Below are 22,886 nucleotides of genomic sequence, written 5' to 3' on the forward strand. Positions count from 1 at the left end.
TTACTTTTTTATTTTTTATGTTTTGTTTAAATCCAAGTTAGCTAACATATAGTGTAATGGTTATGGGAGTCGAATTTAGTGATTCATCACTTATATATAACCCCCAGTGCTCATCCCAACAAGTGCCCTCCTTAATGCCCATCACCCATCTAGCCCATCCCCCCCCCACCTGCCCTCCAACAACCCTGTTTGTTCTCTGTATGGAAGAGTCTCTCATGGTTTGCCTCCCTCTCTGTTTTTATCTTATTTTTCTTTCCCTCCCCCATGTTCCTCTATTTTGTTTCTTAAATTCCCCATATGAGTGAAATCGTAGATTTGTCTTTCTCTGACTTATTTCATTTAGCATAATACATTCTAGCTCCATCCACGTTGTTGCAAATGGCACGATTTCATTCTTTTTGATCACCAAGTAACAGATTTGATTACTTTTCTATTCAGCTTGTCTATTTCATCTTGTGTGAATTTTGGCAGCTGTGTTTTTCAAGAAATTGGTCTCTTTCATGAATTCAGTTCACAACGAATTGTGAATTTGTTGCCCAAAAGGTATATAGGTTTATTTTTGGACCCTCAATTCTACTCCATTGATCTATGCGCGTGCCTTTATTCCAGTAGTACGCAGTCCTGGTTATTCTAGTTTTATAGTAAGTTATTGAAATTGGAAAGTGTGTGTGTGTGTGTGTGTGTGTGTGTGTGTGTGTGTGTATGTGTAATGGAATATTACCCAGCCATCCAAAAGAATGAAATCTTGCCATTTACAATGATGTGGATAGAGCTAGAGTGTATTATGCTAAGAGAAGTAAGTTCATCAGAGAAAGATAAATACCATATGGTTTCACTCATATGTGGAATTTAAGAACCAAAACAGATGAACATAGGGGGTGGGGGGAAATAAGAGAGAGAAACCACAAGAGACTCTTAATGATAGAGAACAAACTGAGGGTTGATGGAGGGAGGTGGGTAGGAGACAGGCTAGATGGGTGATGGGTCCTAAGGAGGGCGCATGTTGTGGTGAGTCCTGGGTGTTGTATGTAAGTGACGAATCACTGAATTCTCCTGAAACTGATATTGCAATGTATATTAACTACCTAAAATTTAAATTAAAAAAAATAAAACCACATTGTCAACATGGGTAAAAAAGCAGGACCTGTTACGTGTTTACATGCAATGCATATTAAATATAATAGCCATGTTAAAAGTCAACTAAGGGAAAAGACACGCCACACAAACACTAGGCATGATGGGCCTCAGAGGAAAAATGCTATCAGGATAAGTAATATTACCATCAATAAACAGGGACCATTCAAAATGATAAAAGGGTCAATTTCTCAAGAAGACCTAAGTCTTAAACGTCTATGCATTAAATATCGGTGTTCAAAACGAAACAAACTGATAGAACTGAAAGAAAAAAATCGATGAATCTGCTTGGTTGGAGTCTCAATAATTGATGTAACAGACATAATATCAGTACACACTTAGAAGGAAAGATCTAGAAGAATATAGATGAAAAAGAAAAATGTACTGAAGAATTAAGACCTACAATTTCAACTAATTTGACCTAATTTCTCTTCATTGAGCATTTGTTTTAAAACAATACACATTCTTTTTGGGTGTTAATAGGACGTTCACCAGGACAGATCATTTGCTCGGATTTAGAACAAGTATGACTACATTTTAAAAGGAGTATAATGACACAGAGTATCCTCTAATACCGTAATGAAATTAAATCAGAAATTTCTAACAAACATATGTGGAAGATACCTGAATATTTGGAAGTTAAGCACCACACTCCTAAATAATCGATAAGTTAATGGAGAAATCACAAGAAAAATTGAGACACATTTTGAATTGAATGCAAATGAGAGCAAACCCCATAACGTTTGTGTGCGATGCAGCTAAAGCCGTCTTTTGGGAGAAATCATAGCATTAAATTTTCATATAAGGTTAGAAGAATGGCCTAAAGTCTGATCTATCCCTCTTAAAAGCTAAAGGACCATTAAACCCAATGTAAGTGGCTCCAACCAAGTTGTTCTGTGCATCAGTAGCTGCTTCTTTTGTATTGCTGAGTAGTAGTCCATGACGTGGATGTGTTTTTTTTTCTTTGCCTATTTTCAATTGAGTTGTTTCTGTTACTGTTGGATTTTGAGTTTTAACATTTCTTAGGAATCCACTGCCATTATCTTCCAAGTCTTCACCAAAATTAGATTGTCGTGGCACTAGTGGATGGAACTCTGATGTGGTAGAAAGAGGGAGAAGCGACGGTCTCTAAGAACCATGGCAAACGAAGTCCTATGATTACCATCGTGACTCTCGGTTTAATTTTTAAACGTCAAAGTTTTTATTAGAAAAGAAGCAGAATGTGGCTGCACTTGGGAAATGGGTTTGCCCAGAAATTTATTGAGTGTCTACTATATGCATATTTGTACTAGGTGCCCATAAGTCTTTATTGGCTTATGATGAGCAAAACTTTAAGCTCGAACTGAAATTTCTTAACAGTTTAAGGTGATAGGGAATACTACTTGCAGAACTAGCAACTTGAGTGCATTTTTTCTCCGACATGCTGACTCCACAGTCTCATTTATGGACCATCAGCAGTTTCCACGTCTTCCTCAAACTATACATTGTGAAGCAGAAATTATTTGCAGGGCTGTCTGTTCTTAGGTCTGGGTTTGGAGCAGCAGTAGGGATACGTTTTCTCCAAAGAAGATGAGGCCAGAGAGGGAGGGCTTAAAGTATGGGGGTTGGTGTTCCTTAGTGGAAAGACCCATTAAATCTTGCCTGTAAAGTAGCTTGATACAATCTGAGTGTGAGGGTGCTGAGTGAGGTTGGGAGCTTGAACAGGAGAGAGGGGGAGATCCCTCTGTGGATGGTGCTATGGGGGCTGGTATGCAAGCAAGAAATGAACCAAAGTATGATGTCCCACACACCAAGGACAGGGCCGTCCCAGTCTCTCCCCTGGGACCAGTGACCTGGGAACAAGAGACGTTAGCCATTTCTTTTTTTTCTCTTTTCTTTTTTTAAATTTTGTTAACGTTTATTTATTTTTGAGAGAGAGAGAGAGAGAGAGAGAGAGAGAGAGCGAGAGCGAGCGCGAGCGAGCATGAATAGGGGAGGAGCAGAGAGAGAGAGGGAGGCACAGAATCCGAAGCAGGCTCCAGGCTCCGAGCTGTCAGCACAGAGCCCAACACGGGGCTCGAACCCACGAACCATGAGATTATGACCTGAGCCAAAGTGAGACACTCAACTGCCTGAGCCACCCAGGTGCCCCTGGACGTTAGCCATTTCTACTCTGAGTGTCCAGTGTATCCCAAGTCCTCAGCACTGCAGTTTATCTGTGGATGAAGCAGAATTCACAGCCAGTGATGCCCAGTGAGCTTGGCAAAGAGCAAAAAGGCCCTGAATCCAATGTTTTAACTCTTAGAAAAAGAGGGAGAGGTTCTTGCATGTGTGTAAAGACTAATGAGATGGGACTGAGGGCAATGAAGGGCATGACAGGAGCTTTAAAAGAGACCTTTTTAACTTAGGGTGACAGGGGAACTGTAAGCTTCTGGAATTGTATGTTTCTTTGTGTCTACCTCTCCCTAGCAATGCTTAGATATGCAGTGGGTACTCAGCACCCGGAAGGAAGGCAGGCAGGGAGGGAGGGAGAGAGGAAGGCAGGAAGGAAGAAAGGAAAGGAGGGAGGGAGGGAGGAGGGAAGGGAGGGAGGAAGGAGCAGGACATTGTCCTGGGGAATGACTGTTCTAAGCAGGATAAGAGAAGTAAACATCCATGCTCTAGAAGTCTTGTCCACAGACCAGAGTTCAAGGAAGAATTTCCCATGGCTAAAGAGAACCTGGCAGTGACCATAGAAGGTTGGACAGAGCTTTCCTTTGAGAGTCAAACAAGGACCTCCAGGCTCGGGCTCCTGGGACACTGAGCAGTTAGCTGTATCCATCCCTCCTCTATTGTGGCAATTCCTGGACTTAAATGCTTTCAGTTGATTCTGAGTCCTCTCGTTACTGAGATCTGGGCCACAGAGGTTGGAATGCATGTGGTAACTGGTCTTTAATTATTAACTACCATTGATTTCTCGGCCAAGGGTCATTCCTCTCCTCCCTTTCTGAGGTTCAGACTTTTGGCACCCGTGTGCAGAAATGAAAAGTCATTCACTGATTGGTAATTCTGCAGCCCCTCTCCCTCCCATTCTGTGTATGTAAACCCTGGAAGGCCTGAACGCTGGGACCGAAGCTCCTACGGGCTGGTGAGAAACTTCACACTTTGTGTTGTGCTGTGTGTGTGCACGCTGCTGTTGGCCATAGGCTTTGCTGAGTCAGGAGAGGCAATGGGGTGGGCAGGAGGACACTCAGTAAAAGGAGGGAAAGGTGATTGCTGAAAAAAAAAAGTTCCATCTGGTCTTTTCCTGCCTGATAAGTTCTTGGGTAAATATTTTTCTGCTTTTTCATGGACAACCATGAGCAGAGGTTTTTGCCCTCTAGAGAAGCTACTACTTGCCACATGAGCTTGGTTGTATAGCTGGAGAAGCTTGTGCAGAATTGTATTCTTTGCTGTGGAGCCTTCATGGACTCCTCCCTTAATGGCAGCCCCCTTTTCTCTAGTACTTAGAGCGAGGACAGTGAATTGGTTCTCACTAGGCCTGTGATTGGAGCATACAATTTATAGAATGGGGCTACAGTATGGCCTCCAAAGTCAGCAGAGACTCAACCACTCAGTGCTCACAAGTGCTGGCGTTGAGGGCCCTCCTGGGGCATCGGTGGGCTCTGGGTTGGTGGGAAGGCCTTGGTGAGGAAGGGTCTGTGGCAGAGACACTTAGGAAGGGCTCATCCCAAGACTGTCCTGGGACAGGAGTAGGATTCCTATGGGAATGGGTTCTAGAACGGCTGTTCTGGGTGGAAGTGATTAGATTTGACTCTCTGAGATTCTGTATCTGTTGCACGTCAGAGCTACTTTTCCAGTCCTGATATTTGAGGGCAGTAGGAAAGAGTCTATCTTTGAACTAAGGGTCACGTATTTTGTGTCACAGAGCCCCACGCACAAACTGGGAAACAGCTATGAGTGGCATTTGAATGGCATTGTTGCTAGGATCTCATCCTTATATTTCTAATATGACTTTCACATTGCTTGTGTTTTCAGTTGCCCATTGAACTGTTAATTTCCTAAATGCCTTGTTGAGATTATGAAATGCTTTTTTTTCTAAACAGAGGGCTTTCATGTATAGTTATTAAGCTCTTCCTTAAACAGATCTTTATTGCCCCAAGCAAAAGAGAATTGAGGAGTAAACCAGCATATATTTGGAACAGCCAGAATGATGTCACATAACCTGTGCTCTACAGTAGGTTTTCAGTATTCTCACGTGATTCCAGGTTGCTAAATTTCATCAGGATTGGGTGCTAAATTTCATGAATGGCTTTGTCTGAGTCCACCGAGATGATAGTTTTCCTTCTCCTTTCTACAACTGTGAAATAAATTGATTTTGATGTGTCAACCCCATCTTGCATTCCTGGAATAAATCCAACATGATTTTGAGATTACCAGTCTTAAATATTGCTGCTGTCCCTTTCAGATTTTGGTATCCGGTCACACTTGTATAAAATTTGTTGGGGAGGGGGTGCCTGGGTGGTGCACTCAGTGGAGCCCCCGACTCTTGGCTTCAGCTCAGGTCATCGTCTTGCAGTTTGTGAGTTCGAGCCCTGCGTCGGGTTCTGTGCTGACAGTGCGGAGCCTGCTTGGGATCCTCCCTCTCCTTTCTCTGCCCCTCTCCTGCTCATGTTTGTTCTCTCACTCTCTCTCCCCTTGCTTCCCCCCTCCTTCTAGAAATAAACTTAAAATAAAATTGGTTGGAGAGGGTGACATATGCAAGAAGACTGAATAAGACCCCCCTACTCGACATCAACAATTTGGCACCCAACCTCCCACAAAAGCACCTTTGTGGGAGCTCTGAGATCCAGGGAGGACACCGTGAGACCCCAGTGTAGTCCAAGGCCAAGGAGAACCGTTTTGAGAAGGTAGGCTCTTCCTCACAGGGCTGACCGTGACTGTGGTCCCAATTATGGGCCTGCAGACAGCTCCGGCCCCCCCTTAGAACTTGGCTACCGCCCTGTTTGGCTTTGCTTCTGTCACCAGCACCACATGCCGGGTGACCCAGGAGGACTCAGGCACACGGACCTCTGTCCTGGCTGTGTTTCCCAATCCAGTGGGTTGGACTTCCACATGTACCTGTTTCAGAAAGACCCTTTCTTTAAAAACTGTGTTAGGGCAATGGGATACTACTTGGCAATGAGAAAGAATGAAATCTGGCCCTTTGTAGCAACGTGGATGGAACCGGAGAGTGTTACGCTAAGCGAAACAAGTCATACAGAGAAAGACAGATACCCTATGTTTTCACTCTTATGCGGATCCTGAGAAACTTAACAGAAGACCATGGGGGGAGGGGAAGGAAAAAAAAAGTCAGAGAGGGAGGGAGCCAAACCATAAGAGACTCTTAAAAACTGAGAATAAACTGAGGGTTGATGGGGGGTGGGAGGGCGGGGAAAGTGGGGGATGGGCATTGAGGAGGGCGCCTGTTGGGATGAGCACTGGGTGTTGCATGGAAACCAGTTTGACAATAAATTTCATGTTAAAAATCAATCAATCAATAAATAAATAAATAAAAATTGTGTTAGAGGACTTAAGTATAACATCCGCCCCCCAACTTCAGGGGTTATGAGGCAGATAGTAGTAGGTGGGGCACAGGTGATTTTATTTAGGGCAGGGAAACGATTTTGTATGATTCTGTGTAATGGTGGATCACATTATAAGTTTGTCAGCATTTTGTGTACAAAACTCTAAAACCATTGCCTTTGGCGGATAATGATATATCAGTGTTTGTTCATGGACGAGAACAGATGCTGATGGGGGAGGGGACGTGGGGACTTTTCCTACTGTCGGCTCGACTTTGCTGTAAACCTAAAACTGCTCTAAAAACTAAAGCCTATTAATTTAAAAAAGAAAAAACGCAAAAACAGAACACCCATTTTCTCTCCCTCAGAAAAGCTTGTGAAGACAAAAAAGAAAGACCAATGTCCCCCAAACACAGGAATAGACACTTAGTGTGACCAGCGAGGACAGGCAAGGCGAGGGTATCGGGGGACCGTTTTCACTCCAAGCCTGCAGAACTTTGTAGCTCCTGTCAAGATGGAAAAATGGCTAATTATATTCTGTTGGCACAACTGTGAAAGGCTACAAGACATTTTAACGATTAGCTGGAACACAATTATAAAAATTAAAAAAATGTACCCATTTGGCTCATAAGTCACTGAGGAATAAGGTCTAAACACATAGGTCTCGGTGGGTTAAAAATATATGTGAAAAGATGTTTCTATAGCATTTTAATCATTAATATTTTTAATCAGTGGAATGGTTGGGATAATTACAGTTCATCATACTATGGATTATGATGCTGCTATGCAAAACAGCGAGCTTGATCTGTTTGTATGAAATGACACTTATATTTTCTTTTTTTTTTTTTAAGCTTATTTAGGGGGCTCATGCAGGAGGGACAAAGAGAGAGGGAGAGAGAGAATCCCAAGCAGGCTCCACACTGTCAGCATAGAGTCCGAGGTGGGGCTCAAAGTCACAAACTATGAGATCATGACTTGAGCCAAAATCAAGAGTCAGACACTCAACTGAGGTGCCCCAACACGTGTATTTAAACTGAGAAAATGCATATTAGGTAATGCGTGTGGTCTCAGGAAAAAATAAAGGAAAACACGTGCCTTTATATCTGTTCGTAAACGTAGAGTGGGGGGTAAGAGGATACAGAACAAGACATTAACATTGATTGTTTTGGGAATGGGGGAAAAGAGGAAGATCGTTGGCTTTTTCTTGTTACACTGACAGTCCTATTGTTGCAAAAAGTAGTTACTACTTTTGTGGCTTGAAAGGAAAAGCCAACAAATTGTTGTAGAATAAAACAGAGACCACAGAAGAGAAGCCCTGGATGATATGGCCTCAGGGTCCAACAGACCTGTTCTACCGTCCTGTTCACGGTCACTGCCTCTTAGTGTAACTCCTGAGCATCGGTATCCTAGAAATCCATTTGTCTTCTATGCTTTGAGGGATGTTATTTAAAACAAAAACCCTCTTGCTATCAAGCTTGGTGCACAGCTTACCAGCGTGAGGTGTCTGGTTAATCAAAGCTTAGTGAGTGAGCAAAGGGAAAGATCTCTCCTCCCACCCCATCTCCATTCTGTTTTTAAAATTATTTTTTTGTGTATTTATTTTTATTTCTTTTGAGAGAGAGCAAGCAGGGGAGGGGCAGAGAAAGAGAGGGAGACAGAGAGAATCCCAAGCAGGCTCCCCGCTGTCAGCGCAGAGCCTGATGCGGGGCTTGAACCCATGGATCGTGAGATCATGACCTGAGCTGAAATCAAGAGTTGGACACTTAACTGACTGAGCCACCCGTTCTGTTTTTAGATTGGTATGCATCCAGTGTAAGAAGGGCGTGGGGGGTAATGTGTCATGCCCCCAAAAGAGAGTATGGGGATCTGGAAAACTTAAACAATTTGTAAGCCTAGTCTAACATCAAAACTCAAACATGGCACACTAGCCATCTAATGATGCATGGCCCCCAAACTTCTATCAGCTTGAAACAGCACACATTATCTCGTGTGGTTTCTGTGGCTCAGGACACTGGGGGTGGCTTCGCTGGGTGGTTCTGTCTCTGTCTCTCATGAGGTCAGGGTGTTGGTCTGGGTGCACTGAAGACTTGGTCAGCCCTGGAGCTCTGTTCCATGTTGGCTGACTCACATGGCTGCTGGGTTAGAGCTGGCGCTTGGAGAAGGGCCTCAGTTTCTCCTATGCTTCTACATACGGCTGCTTAGTGTCAGGACGTGGCCGCTGGTTTCGCCCAGAGCTAGTGATCCGAGAAGAGGGGGAAGGAGAAGGCCACAGCGTCTTCTGGGACCACACCTCAGAAGTTATGTGCCATTAGTCTTGCACATTCTCCTCCATTAGAAGCAAGTCCCTCAGTACAGGCCACCCTCCAGAGGAGGGGAATTCACTGCACCTTTTGAAGGGAGGAGTATCTGAGAATGTGTGAGTCAAAGTTCATCACCACCCAGTGCTCACTGCAGCACTGTTGTCTAGTTTCAGAAATTTTTAGAAAATTTTGGGAATGCCTTTTAGGCATTCTTTCTCTCCAGAGGTTTATGGATTTTTTTTTTTCCTTAGTAGTTTCTCTTTAAAGGATTTTGGTGATCCAGCATTCTGCATTCCCTTTTATGTACTTGCTCCTGTTTCCACAGGGCCACAACTTCCTATCCCAATTCCTATCCTTACCCACCCCCTGAATCATAGATTCACCAATACAGTCCTCCTAAAGGTCTGTTGGGACTAATACCATCATGATCTACATCCCTCTGTGCTTCAGTGACCATACTATGAACAATAGCTGACATTTACACGGAAATTACTATATACCAGCCGCTGTTTGAAGGGCTCTACAAGTGCCAGAATGTGCCACGTACACCAGGTCCTCGCTCATGACTCAGGTCTCCTTTCCTAACCTAACTTACGCTCCCACCCCCTCGACTCCCATGGCGGAGCCCTGGCCCGTCCCTGGCAACATCCCCAGTATCTTCAGTGTCTTCCCTTGAATGTGTCCTTTGCCTTGTGCTCACACGGAGACCTGGCTCCTGGATGGGTGCAGCTTCTGTGGCCTTATTCTACGGCAGGCATTTCCTCTCTTGGTTCCTTTGTATGTTTGGGCCGGGAGATGCGCTAGCTCCTTCCTCCCCCACGGCTGCTTCCAGTCTGTTTTCCCTCCTTCCTTAAACACCTCACAGATTTGAAGCTCCTGCTATCAGACTCTACTGCCCTGGCCCCTCTTTGTGGTAGTACTTCGTAGACATCCCTGCTTACTCTTTTCCATTCCTTGAATGTTTTGACCTCCTAGATTACTCTCTCTGCTGCTATAATTCATGGTGATTATGATAACAACAAACAGACTAGCCATCCAAAACTCTGGCCCCTCGGTTTTTGTCTTAGCTTCCAAAGTTGTTTGTTGTTGTTGTTTTTTTCTTTCCACTATACCTCGATCGTCTACTTCTGTGGTCACATGCTAGATCTTTCCGTTATTAAGAACTACATCTCCTCTGTAATGTCTGCATCCAGCACCGCCTCCCTCTCCACCTCTCTTTCTAGTACTTCAGGGAACAAATCTTCAGCCCAAGTAGGACTTGGGTTCTGTTTGTGGTTATAAGAAATATGTGTTTGTGGTCTTCGTCTTGTTTCTGGCGCAGAGCTCCCCAAGTGACAGGAATTTCCTGTAATCAGACCCATCAAGATGTCTTTTGCGAATGAGGTGACTTTTGGAAACCACCTAAAGATGGGGGCTGGCTGCCTGCAAAGCCAACCGTGTGATTATAGGGTTGGAGCTTTCAACCTCAGCCCTGACCTCTGGGGAGCGGAAGGGGACTGGACGTTGAATCGGTTACCCATGGCCGACAGTTTAATCAATCATGCCTACGTAATGAAGCTACCATAAAAACCCAAATGGACAGCGTTCTGAGAACTTCCAGATCCGGGAACACATGGAGGTCTAGGGAGAGTGGCGTACCCAGAGAGGGCAAGGAACATAGAGGCTCAGTGCCCTTCCCCTCACACCTTGCCCCATGCGTCTCTTCCGTCCGTTAGCTAGTAAGTAAACTGTTTTCTTGAGTCCTGCGATCGGCCCTGGCAAATTAGACCTGAGAAAGGGCTGGTGGGACCCTCTTACTTTAGCCAGTTTGGTCAGAGGCTGGACTTGTGACTGGCATCTTAAGTGGGGGGTGGCAGTCGTGTGGGACTGAGCCGCCAACCTGTGGGATCTGATGCCGTCTCTGGGCAGATAGTGTCAGGACCGGGTTGGGGGATAGCCAGCCGGTGTCAGAGAACTGCTTGGTGGTGTGAGGAAAAACCCGCACTTTGTAATTCGGAGCAGACATGCAGGTTCGTTGATCACAACCCTGGCCATCCCTCTCTGGTCCTGACTGCTGACCTGCCAAGATTCCGTGGTCCCCCTCTCCAGCCACTCTCTTGCGTAGTCTCAGCCCCCTTGTTTCTTTCTTCATTGCACTTACGGGTGCAATGTGAAATCCACTTTCCAGCTCTTTGTATCTAATCCAGGCGGCAGAACTGGCTGGCGAAAAACACCACCTCTCTGAGTCATCTCTGTTGATGTGGGCTGAAGGGTTGCTAGGCAACGTCACCGTATTTTCATAGTCCAGACTCTCCTGCGCGTTAGAGTCTCTTGGGCAGGTTTTTAAAGAATCCTGATGTCAGGCCATGCCCCCAGACTGATTAAGCCACAGTCCCGAGGGGTGGACCCAGACACCAGCGTGCTGGTTTCTAAAGCCCCCCGGTGATTCCGAGGTGTGGCCACGTCCAGGGACTGCTGCCCCAGTGCCTTTGCTCCTCTACTCCTTGCATAACTACATTTCATCCACTATGCTCTTCCTCTGACATGCCCAGCACGGTTCCACTGCAATGTCTGTGAAAGGATTCTCTTCCTTCTAGAACTTTCTTTCCCCAGAAAGTTGCCTGCTTGGCTTCCTCATTCCTTCACGTTTCTGCGGTAAATGTCTCTTAGTAATACCTTTCTGAGCTATGCCTTATCAAATAGGACCCTGCACCCACCTTAGCACTTCCTAGCCCCCTTGACTGCCTTTTCCTTAGCATTTGTTAGCATCTAATGCATTCTGTATTTATTTGTTAATCATTTGTTACCACCTCCCAGAAAAACAGGGACTTTGTGCATTTTGTTCATTTTCCATAACCGAATATGCACAGTAAATTTATTTTACCAGCAGATCAATCGGTGCTCCATACCAATTTTTTTTTTATTTAAAGCTTTTTTTTTTTTTTAATATTTGTTTATTTTCGAGTGCACAAGCCGGGCAGAGGCAGAGAGAGACGGGGACACAGGATCTGAGGCGGGTCTGCACCGACAGCAGCGAGCCCGAGGCGAGGCTTGAACTCGCAAACATGAGATCGTGACCTGAGCCGGAGTGGGATGCTTCACCACCCAGGCGCCCCACCACACATATTTCTTGAAAGACTGGGCAGCAGAAACGTCTCAGGAGTTTATTGCGTGCAAGACAACTGTTCTTTGACGCAGTAAATGCATTTGTAAACCTGACCAGAATGGTTGCGGTGGGGCTTGGGTTGGGGTCGGGCCCCTGGATGCCTTGAGGGCCGGTTCCTACCGTAAAGGGCGAGGCTCACCGGGGCGGTGGGGACAGCAGCAGGGAACAAATAGGAAACAGCACCATGTGGAGCACACAGGCTTGTGTTTTCAGCAACCAGAAGAGAATCAGGACGGGAACTTTGACTTCAGCTCAAAGCCCAGTGGGACTTAGCTGGTGATCAGAGAGTGACCAGTCCTGTCACCGCAACACAGACCACGAACGGCTCTGGTGGACGTTGGGGAGGAGGGAGTGTCTAGAGGCCACAGAGGTGAAGACTCAGCCTATTACAATTGGTTTGGGTACCCGGGGGGTTTCTTTGCAAAGTTTGGTGGCTGGGAAAGTACGGATTCCACCTGTGCTCCTAGAAAGACCGAAGACACAAAAGGAAAGAGAACTTACAGACTAGTAGCAGGTGACGTTTTCTTAAGCGGTGGACACGTCATGTGGAGCTTAATTTTTTTCTATTAGGTATAATTGTAACAAAAGATCAAAAATGAGTCTGGGGGTTGGGGGGGGGGTGCCTGCGTGGCTCAGTCAGTTGAGCGTCCGACTTCGGCTCAGGTCATGATCTCGAGGTTTGTGAGTTCGAGCCCCGCGTCGGGCTCTGTGCTGATGCTCAGAGCCTCGAGACTGGTTCAGATTCTGTGTCTCTCTCTCTTCTGTACCACTCCGCTGCTCACACACACACACACACTCTCTCTCTCTCTCTCTCAAATATAAATAAACATTAAAAAAAAAAGCCTTGGGGCACCTGGGTCAGTTGAGTGTCTGACTTCGGCTCAGGTCATGATCTCATGGTTCCTGAGTCCAAACCCTGCACCAGGCTCACAGCTGTCATCGTGGAGCCTGCTTCAGATCCTCTGTCCTCCTCTCTCTCTCTGACTCTCCCACGCTCATTCTCTCTCTCCCTCCCCCCCCTCAAAAATATTTTTAAAAAGAGTCTCTAGTCAACATTGTTCAACTTTGCTCAAATGATCCTGTCTGAGTCATAAACACAGGAGTGTCTTAGGCATAGATTGTCAGCATGCAAAGTAGTAGATCTGAATCAATTCACAAATCTCTAGGGACAATGAATGGCACATTTCCTTTTTTAAATGAAGCTTGGCACAAGTTCCCAGCCATCAGATCCCATGCAAAGTGGCACTGTTGAGTCCCTTCTCTCCACTGGACTGGACTGGGACTGTTTCTGAGGCAGTTCAGAGAGCCATGGACGGGCCGAACTTTGGACAGTGACAAAGAGGTTTCGTGTCTACATCTGCGAATACGTCTGACGCTGCTCCCCTTTAGTGCCAGCTTGGTCTTGGGGACCCCTATTGGTTAGGGTTGTAGGTAGAAATTATCCTAAAGTCTTTTACTTACCCGTGATCACATTTTTTTTTAATGTGTTGACGAAAAGCCCCCAGTAAGAAAGATCCAAGTTGTGTTAGGTTGTTTGTATTTTCGACATACAGAGCTGATCATTTCTTAGGTCAACGAGACGAGGCTGTACAACTTCTTTTATGGTCCAGTGACATTGTGAGCACAGAGCGCTGAAAGAGCCGGACCTTAAGTATATAGAGAGGGGCACACGCTTGGCTCAGTCAATTAAGCATCCAACTCTTGATTTCGACTCAGGTCGTGATCTCATGGTTTGTGGGTTCAAGCCCTGTGTCGGGCTCTGTGCTGACAATGCGGAGCCTGCTTGGAATTCTCTCTCTTTCTCCTTCTGTCTGCCCCTTCCTGACTCAAGTGTGCTTGCTCTCTCTCTCAATTAACAAACTTTAAAAAATAAAAGCAAATAGGGTGTCCGGGTGGCTCAGTCGGTTGAGCGTCCGACTTCGGCTCAGGTCATGATCTCACCATTTGTGAGTTCAAGCCCCGTGTCAGGCTCTGTGCTGACAGCTTGGAGCCTGGAGCCTGCTTTGGATTCTGTGTCTCCCTCTCTCTCTCTCTCTCTCTCTTTCTGCCCCTCCCTTGCTCCCACTCTGTCTCTCTCAAAAATAAACATTAAAAAATAAAATAAATGTATAGAGTCCTGTGTCTTAACAGAAAGTTCTGTTAACATTTCTGAGATAGTCACAGGTTCTTCGGGGGCTATTTGTCCACAAATCTCCCGTAGAATATTCTTTCATTAAATACCTAACTTACCTGAGTTAAGTTCCTCTTGAGATGGAATCGTCAACTGGGGAGCACGTAAGACCTCCGTTCATTTTCTGTATACAAATATGTTATACGTTACGTCTAGAAAACCAAATTTTTCATTAAAATCACAAGTGAGCACATCGCCCGTATGTTAATCTAATGCATTACTCTCAACAAAAGGGAAGGCAGCAGGGAAGGAAACCCTTCATGTCCCCTGACCTGCTTTTTGTCCTTCCAGCAAGCAACAAAGAAAGGATGCCCTTAGGTATTCTAATTTCAAAATATGAAACTGGTTCTTTTCATAAGAGTTTAGTCTCCAGGGGTATTCACACAACTGTTTCCCCCTCCGAGGTCTATTTCTGGGGTGCTGTGTATGAGGAACGTGCAGATTTCCATGCCGCCAGCCCTTTCAGCCTGCCATTGCCTCTCGGGGTTTGCGGAGTTGAGCCCCCTTGGAGCTGTGCCCCCCACTTCTCCCCTGAAAGCCACCGTCTCCCTCATTACCGCTCATGGACCAACCATCCCTCATCCCCGTGGCCCTGGTGGGCTCCATGTTTGAAACACAAAGATTTCTAGTTCAGAGAATTATGTAGAAGGCAGTGTTCACCTCTCTCCTGCTTCACAGAGCTTCTTTTTTGGAGTGATGGGGGCATGGGGGGTGACAGAGGGTAGGTATGTTGGTGTCCATGAGGAAGGGAGAAGATGTCTTATTTCTTCCCCGGTAAAGCTATAGCAGAAGAAAGAAAACACTCCATCCTTTCCCAAATAAATCAAAAATCAAAATAGCATTTTGAACTATTCGCCCTGAGCAGCCCGGACCTCAACGACACAAGTCCATTGCAGGCTCACGAGCGGTGAGCCCATCTACTGTGCACCGAACAGGTGTGAAAGGCTGGGTGACCAGAACGGAGCCCGCGGGCTGTTGACCTCCAGCCTTCTCACGAGGACACTGTAGTTCGAATATCGCAGGCTGCCATGATTCATTCCTAAGATCGTCTTTGCTAATTAATTTCTTTCCACCCTTCAGATTTCTTTCTACTTTTAATCATTGTGTTGAGTTTCCTGCGGCTGCCCTAACAAATTATCTCAAGCGTGGTGACTTAAATGTATTCTTTTACAGTTCTGGAGGCCAGAAGTCAGAAGTCCGGGTCTCCCCAGGGTTAGCTCGTTCCGTGCGTGTCCCCTAGCTGCTGGGGGCTCAGTGGCTGCCGGCCAGTGGTCCTCAGCGTTCGTTGGCTGCCTTGGTCCCTACCTCAACTTCCTCTTCCTTATTTTCCTCTTTTATAAGTGTACTTATCGTTGGAATTAAGGACCACCCTGATCCGGGATGATCTCTTCTCAGGGTCCTTGGTTGCAGCTGCCAAGACATTTTTCCCGAATAAAGTCACAGGTACAGGTTCCTAGCGGGCATATCTTTTGGGGGATGCCAGTTAACCTGCAACTGACTTGGCTGTTTCAGTTTTTGTGCTCTTTCCTTCCGAATTGACTGTATAAACCTTTCTGTGCTATCTCTCGATCGAAGTAGGTGTCTCTAGGATAGAACAACTCTTTATAGTCAATGGGCTAGAAGTCGGGGACTTGGACTTTGGTTTTGAATTTTTCTGCCACTCTCCAACCACGCGAACTTGGGTGAATGCGATCCCTCTGAAGCTTACCTTTTTTATGGTGGTTGTGAATATAGAAACCAATTAGGCCTAGCTTAAAGAAAAGAACATTGTAAGTGCCAGCACCATCCCACAAAACTCAAGGGCAAGAATGTCGCCAGACTTGGGAAGAAATTAGGCCGTGGGACTGAAATGTCAGCATTCTGTCTCATTTTGGGGGCCTGTTCCTCTCTACAAACTATGTGATTCTTTTTCCCCAGATGGCTATTTTTCTGACCCGAGCTCTCCGACTTCATGTTCGGTCTCTACTGTTTGTTTTCTTCTCTCCTGTGTCCACTTTTGCACGTTGCTGTCTTTCTGTCTAGGAATCAGTTCTAGATTCCTGATTGAGGGAATAAGACTGATGCCATTGAGATCTTTCCTGATTCAACCAATTTTTTCTTAATGTTTTTATTTATTTTTGAGACAGAGCATAAGCAGGGGAGGGGCAGAGAGAGAGGAGACACAGGATCCGAAGCGGGCTCCAGGCTCTGAGCTGCCAGCACAGAGCCCGACGTGGGGCTCGAACTCACGGACTGTGAGTTGATGACCTGAGCCGAAGTCGGACGCTCAACCGACTGAGCCACCCAGGCGCCCCTCAACCAATTTTTGACCAGAGAGGGTGTCATATACTACAGAGATGGGTTTTGAGGGTCAGACCATATAGGTTGGGGAGGCAGGCAGTTCCGCGGAAGAATTTTTCTATAAGATGCAGTTAACAGTTCCTGCTGTGCTCATTTCCTCTGTGTTTGAAGATCAGAGTGGACAGTGTGCCTAAGAACACGCTGCAAATGATATACTGAACACTTGAACAGATTGTTTTAAAGTTTCTAGCCCTGGATTTGGGTTCTGGACAAGTGGCAGACTTGATTTTTGCTTTCGATGAGAAAAAGACGAGGATTGCATCCAGTTGTGAGGTCTGGGTAAAGATTTTCCATGAGGTCCTTGCCGTGGCTCCCAAGCTTTCACTGTTTCCACAATGGCAGCAAACCCCGATTTCAGAAATAGGAATGAAGTTGCAGGAGGGGGGAAGAGAGTGGAGCTACCAGGTCTAAGTGGGCGATGTCTTACACGGAGGCATCTCTTCAGCGTTTTCTAGAAGGCAGTGGCGAGAGTGCGAACTGGGCTCGTGTCCTCGTACACAGAAAACATTGAGCTCTTTGTGGATCCATTTCTCAGCTACTTAGCATGGGGCTATTTTGGACAGGTCCTGTAAAGCAGGGTGAGCACTCGACGACAGAAATAACTACCAGCCCTAGAATAAAGCAAAGGTTTTTCAGTTTCTTGGGAATCCACAATTCAGTGTCGGTGTTGGGGGGAAGCAGGTTTGTCCTTCAGCAGGTGGATCAAAGAGGTTGGGTATGTTTTGCCAAGAAGCCGTCAGTTGGGATTATTGTTGCTTCTCTTCTTATTTCCAGCCGGGCTGGAGTAGCAGTGGTGTCTACTCCTCCCAGCTTTGGAGCCCCCCCTGCACCAGGAACAGCCACCAGTACTGACATGGGCACAGAGGGAAGCCTGGAGTAAGCTCCTCGGGGCGCTGTACTCTGGGCCTTACGAAGCCAGGTTCCTACACTTACGATCTAGCTTTCCCTCGTACTATTTTATTAAAAAAGATCATTGGCTCCAATTCCTGGAATAGATCTGGTAGAGAAAGCCAAGAAAGAGGTCATCTTAAGGCTTTAAGTCAGGCCTTCAAGTTAGATTGGCTGAGGGACGTTGTGGGCAGCGCATGTGAGCTGGCCTACGTCATCCAAACTAGGGCACTGCACTCTGTTTGGGGACAAGTATGCATTTTCCTAGTGTCACCCATGCAAAATATGGCCTATTAGGAATCTACAAGAATGGGCTCCATTAAGAATTCTTAGAACGCCCTATTAACAGGAGACAGCTGGTCGAAGATTTGGGGTGCTGGCTATCTTTCTACCATCACTGCCGAAACCAGGCACATGAGCAGGTGCTCACGAGGTGATGAATGAACAAACACTTTACTGAACACGTCCTTTTTCAGTGTGGCACAGAGATTCATTAGTCTTACTTTATGAAGCATCAGCAGTTTCTGATTCGTACTCTGTGAAAATGGCAGTGTTCCCTGGAGGCAGAAATGCATAATTTTTTCTTGGCAGTTGAGAACACCATTACATTGCTTGTATTCAGTTACAAATGGAGAGATTAGTATTGGCCATGAGAACACAGTCTTCCCCAGAGAGAGGGTCATGGGCAAAGAAAGGGAAATAAAGAGATTTGGAGGAATCCAGGTCAAAATGCCTTGGTGTTTTTGGTATGATTATACCAAAAGGATTGGTATACCAGAAGGATTATATGATTGATTCTGCGATGATGTACAAGACACCAGGTCATGAGCTAAGAACACAGTGAACAGGGCCAAGGTTGATTTGGAAAATGCACCCTGGCGAACGTGGGAGAAAGTGAAAACCACTCCATCTTCGCACTTCCGTTGCACGGATCTGTGCTCTATTCAGGTCTCTACTCACGTGCGTCTTCTCAGAGAAGCCTTAATGGCCCAGCCCGTTAATAATGCCTCTGTTACTCACTATACCCTTGCCGTATATTATTTCTTTGGAGGTCACGGTTAACGTATTTTTTATTATGCTTCTCGCTACCAAGAAGTGAATCTCCTGAAAAAAGTAACCCTTGGTCTTACCTGGGTCCTCCAGGAAAGAACCTGAGTTGGAGATGGGGGATGGTGGAGCGGGGGGGGGGGGGGGGGGGGGGCAAAAGATTTACCATCGAGAAACACGTGTGGAAAATGGGGGAGAGTAAGGACAGGGGAGGGCGGTCCTCAGACCACGGTATGTATTTGACAAGATCTCTGCCAGCCCAACAGGCAACACAGGAGGAAATACTGCTTGTTAAAGGGATCCCTTCGTGGGAATGGCCCTGCCGCTGTGCTAGCTGTTAGCCTGGGGACCCCACAGGAGTGTGACCTTGACATCAAAGCCCAGGTGGCTCTTACACATGGGTAACGAACCCTTTCCTGGAAGGGGAATCGGAGCGCTGTGTCTCCGTGTCTGCCCCGGTCCACCCCTTAGCTTGCACCCATCATTCTCTGCCTACGTTTTGGAGATAGCACGTTGAGGCTCCTTTTGCACCTCTTACTGAAGGGAAAACTACAAGGTGGAAGGTGGTGGGGAAATTACAGCCTTCATCGTCACAGTTACTCTCGGGGTCACAACTGATACTAGTAATTTCTTTCCTCCGCTATCACTTCTAAGTTCTCCCTCTCCTCAGCTGTCAGCTCTAAAGGTCTCGGCGGTTGACTTGCGGTGTTCCCAAACTGCCACACCTCAGGTGTCCCAGAGAGCCCCTGGTGATCCCATCCTTCACAGTTTGGGCTGCCGTCTGAGTCCGCTCGTGATCACAGCCAGGCAGGGGCGTACCCGGAGCTGTCCAAGTGGATCACAGTCCCACACATACTCCACCCTGGCCGCGCTGCGTAAAAAACATTCCCACCTCTTCCTGCTGATCAGGGTTCCTTTGCCCTACCAGGGTGAGGGCTCGAGTGGCCCCAGGGGACAGTCGTGGGTTGTGATTCAGTGGCACCCTTGCTGTGTCTCTGCAGAACGTGCCCTTCTCGAGGACCGGGACCTCCGACCCTGCACAGCCCGGAATAAAACAGATGGTAAACACACATTCTTCCAGGTGTCTCCAGAATGACCGTAGGGAGGCTTTCTCCTGCTTTTGCTCCTTGCTCTTGGACCTTGTGTCCTTCCTCCTGGGGACACAGTGCCATAGAGAAGTGTGATTTGCTGTGTGTACTGTGTTCTGGAGGAAAGTACTGTATCCTTGCAGAGTATTATTTCTGAGCTGGTACTTCAGCTACACCTTTGGCAGGCCCTAGTCTCTGTCACTAGTCATGCTTCTGAATCGTACACTGTGTGATGCCACGGTCATGGGCCCACAGCTGTACCGCCCTCACCGTGAGGAAGGTCCAGTAGTTGGATGTTTAATGGTTCCAAGCCAACCTGCTCTAGTTTCTAGTACTTGTGAAGTTTCTAGTACGGGTTTCTAGTACTTGTGAAACCACCGCTCGCCCACCCCTGTCACTGGCTCAGGTTGAGGGTCTGCAGGCAGGACAAGCAAACCCTTACCCAGAGGAAGCTTCTGTTCTTGCGAGGCTGACTCCGGGCCCTCCAGGAGGGAAGGAGCCTAGTATAATCCACTTGATACGAGATAGCTGGTGTGCCTCTTTGAGAAACGGTGCCATACTGGGGGCTTGCTACAGGTCCCCATTGGGCAGTTGGGCGATCAGAGGGGGCAGTGATGATAAGAAGGCTCAGTCACATTATAGGGCTCACGTGGGACGTCTCCCTCAGCCACAGCGGTGGGTGTAGCTGTGGCCCTCAAGCCAGGACTTGGGAGTAGCCACTGACGAAGTTAGGCCAATATCAAGTGACCCAGTCATTTTGTCTCCTTGCTTGTTTGGTGGTTGATGGCTCGGGGTGGGCCTAAACGGGTGATGCAAAGATCTTTACACTTAGTGCCTACTCCCAAGCGTCCCACCCATCTATGCGGCTCTACCCCTGGCTTTTCTCTCCAATCATTTCCTTTCAGGCACCTGACCAACCGCCGAGCTATTGGCTATGCTTGCGAGGCCATATATATTCTAACGTTGAGACATTTTGCGTTTAGCATGGCCACCGACCAGATACCCCATTCCAAGCTCTGCCAGCTGGGAAAGTTTTCCTTCTTCACTGTCTTTGAGAGCCACCCCTGACTGGTGCTCTAATGCAGTCACCATGGATTTTTGACTGGCACCCATGTACTGAGCCAAACCATCCATAAACCAAGCTTGGGCTTTTTCTCCCTCTTAGTTGGCTATACGGAACCCCCTGCCCCTGCCCCGCCAACCCTGCCCTGCAGGACCACTGCGGTGAGTTGAGAAAGTCGGGTGCTGAGCAACCCTGGTGACATTGGGGTCTAGGTGACATGCTTTTGCAGCTTGCTTGTGCCTGTGCCCCCGCTCCGTCCCAGACTGATTGGATCTCATAATGGATTATTACCAGGCCTACTTGACTTTGTGACTTTGAGGGTCAAACGGGATGAAGGACAACATGTGAGGGAAATTTCTAGGGGACATGGTCCCTTGGTGTCTTACTGCCAAAGACTTACTCTCAGCTAGAGCTCAGCAGCCCTGGGAGCTGATTTTCTACAAATGTATATAATTCTCTGCTCTAGATGGTCTCACCTCGCTCCAGAACCTGAGATCTGTGTTGTGATCCTCCTCCTGGAGTTCGCTATAAACTATGTGCTGCATTTTTTCTTCCCCTGACCCGCCCAATACAATGAGGACTGCCAAATTGTATGACCCAAGTGGCGGGGCTGATCGTGCCCAACCAGGATCCGCTGCGGTGCCCTTTCCTACTCTAAGCCCTGCTCAGAGTTGGAAGCTTCTCGTGTAGTATTAAGGGCTAGAGCATTTTGCTGGGGGAAGGTGTATATTGCCTCCAGAACCCAAAGGGATGTATCAGATGCCAATGCTTCCTAGTTTGTGGTAAGAGATAAAAGATACAGCACTTTGTTGTTCACTTTGGAGGCGATGTCCTAGCATACCTCTGACCACTGGACCTCTAAAACTGGTGTTGCAGATTTCTCAGCATTCAGGACTTCTCACTCTCGGAAAAGCATGTGTCGTACCGAGCCGTGTGGTACGCTAGCCATCTTGAATTCACCCCGTCCGATCAGTGTGATACCACTGACATGATGGGTCAGCGTGGTGTTCTGTGGGAATGGCTTATGGAATCATTGGGAGAAAAGAACAGAATCTAGTATGGCATTAGAGAATAACCTGTGCGTTCACGCTGCAGAACTGAGCCATCAAGGAAACTCCTATTTCCTTTCATCATCGGGACAGATGGCTCCGGAACCTATAGCATCAGTGGAAATCTACAACATTCAGAAGTCCACGGAATTAGGTGCTGCCCCTGTTGCCAGTGCCTCCAGAGCCACATGGTATCTGCTCAGGTGTGGCCCAGCAGCACGGGTGCCCAGGAACCTGCTTCCCGAGGTCCGCGAGTGGAGACTGGATAATGGCACCTCTCTAATTCTGCTGAAAAATCTGTGCCTGTGCCAGAAGAAAGGGCGAAAATGGCCAATGTGCTGTCTCTGCCTCACTTCCGGGCCCTGGATCTTATACATGTAGATCCGATGGGCTGAATACAAATCATACTGAGAAAGTTTCAGAGTCAAGGAAATGCAGTAGCTTTCTACCCTTTCAGGAAGGCAAAGGGATGAACTAGATGTTGGGCACAAGTTGGCCATGTCCGTCTCCAGAACGATCCGTAGACGTTTTCTTTGAGAGGATTAGACGTAAGGGAAGGGCCCGTTTCAACAGGTGCGTGCACTAATGCTCAATAATTGTTGGGTCTGCTTGCTTAAGCCACATATTCATAATTGAAGAAGAATAAATTTCCAGAACCCAGTACTGTCCAATTGATATTCCACATGTGGATTAACTGTCAGTTTATCCGTGGATCCAGTTGGGAATTACATCTACTTGCCCGTGATCGTAACCGCATGGGACTCACACCTGAAATCAGTACTGTCCAGGACAAGTGGCCCCCAGCCACGTGTGGCTGTTGAGCAGTCGAAATGTGGCCAGTCCGGATTGAGTGGTGCTGTGAGTATAAAATACACAGGAGATGTCAACAGCTGAGCGTAAAAAATGTAGAATACCTCAACTTTTTGTGCTGATTACACGGTGACATGACAGGATAGGGAGGTTGGGTGAAATAAAGAGACATCATCAAATTAAGCCTTTGTTTTTACAATTTTTAATTTGGCTATTAGAACAATTAAAACCACATACGTGGCTTGCGTTCTGTTTCCTTTGGGCAGCTCTGTCTTATAAAGAACCTAAAATTCTCCACGGAGCAAGCTAGGCAGTTCCCTTCCAGGGGTG

The sequence above is a fragment of the Lynx canadensis genome, chromosome F1, assembly GCF_007474595.2.
Source record: "Lynx canadensis isolate LIC74 chromosome F1, mLynCan4.pri.v2, whole genome shotgun sequence".
Lineage (NCBI taxonomy): Eukaryota > Metazoa > Chordata > Mammalia > Carnivora > Felidae > Lynx > Lynx canadensis.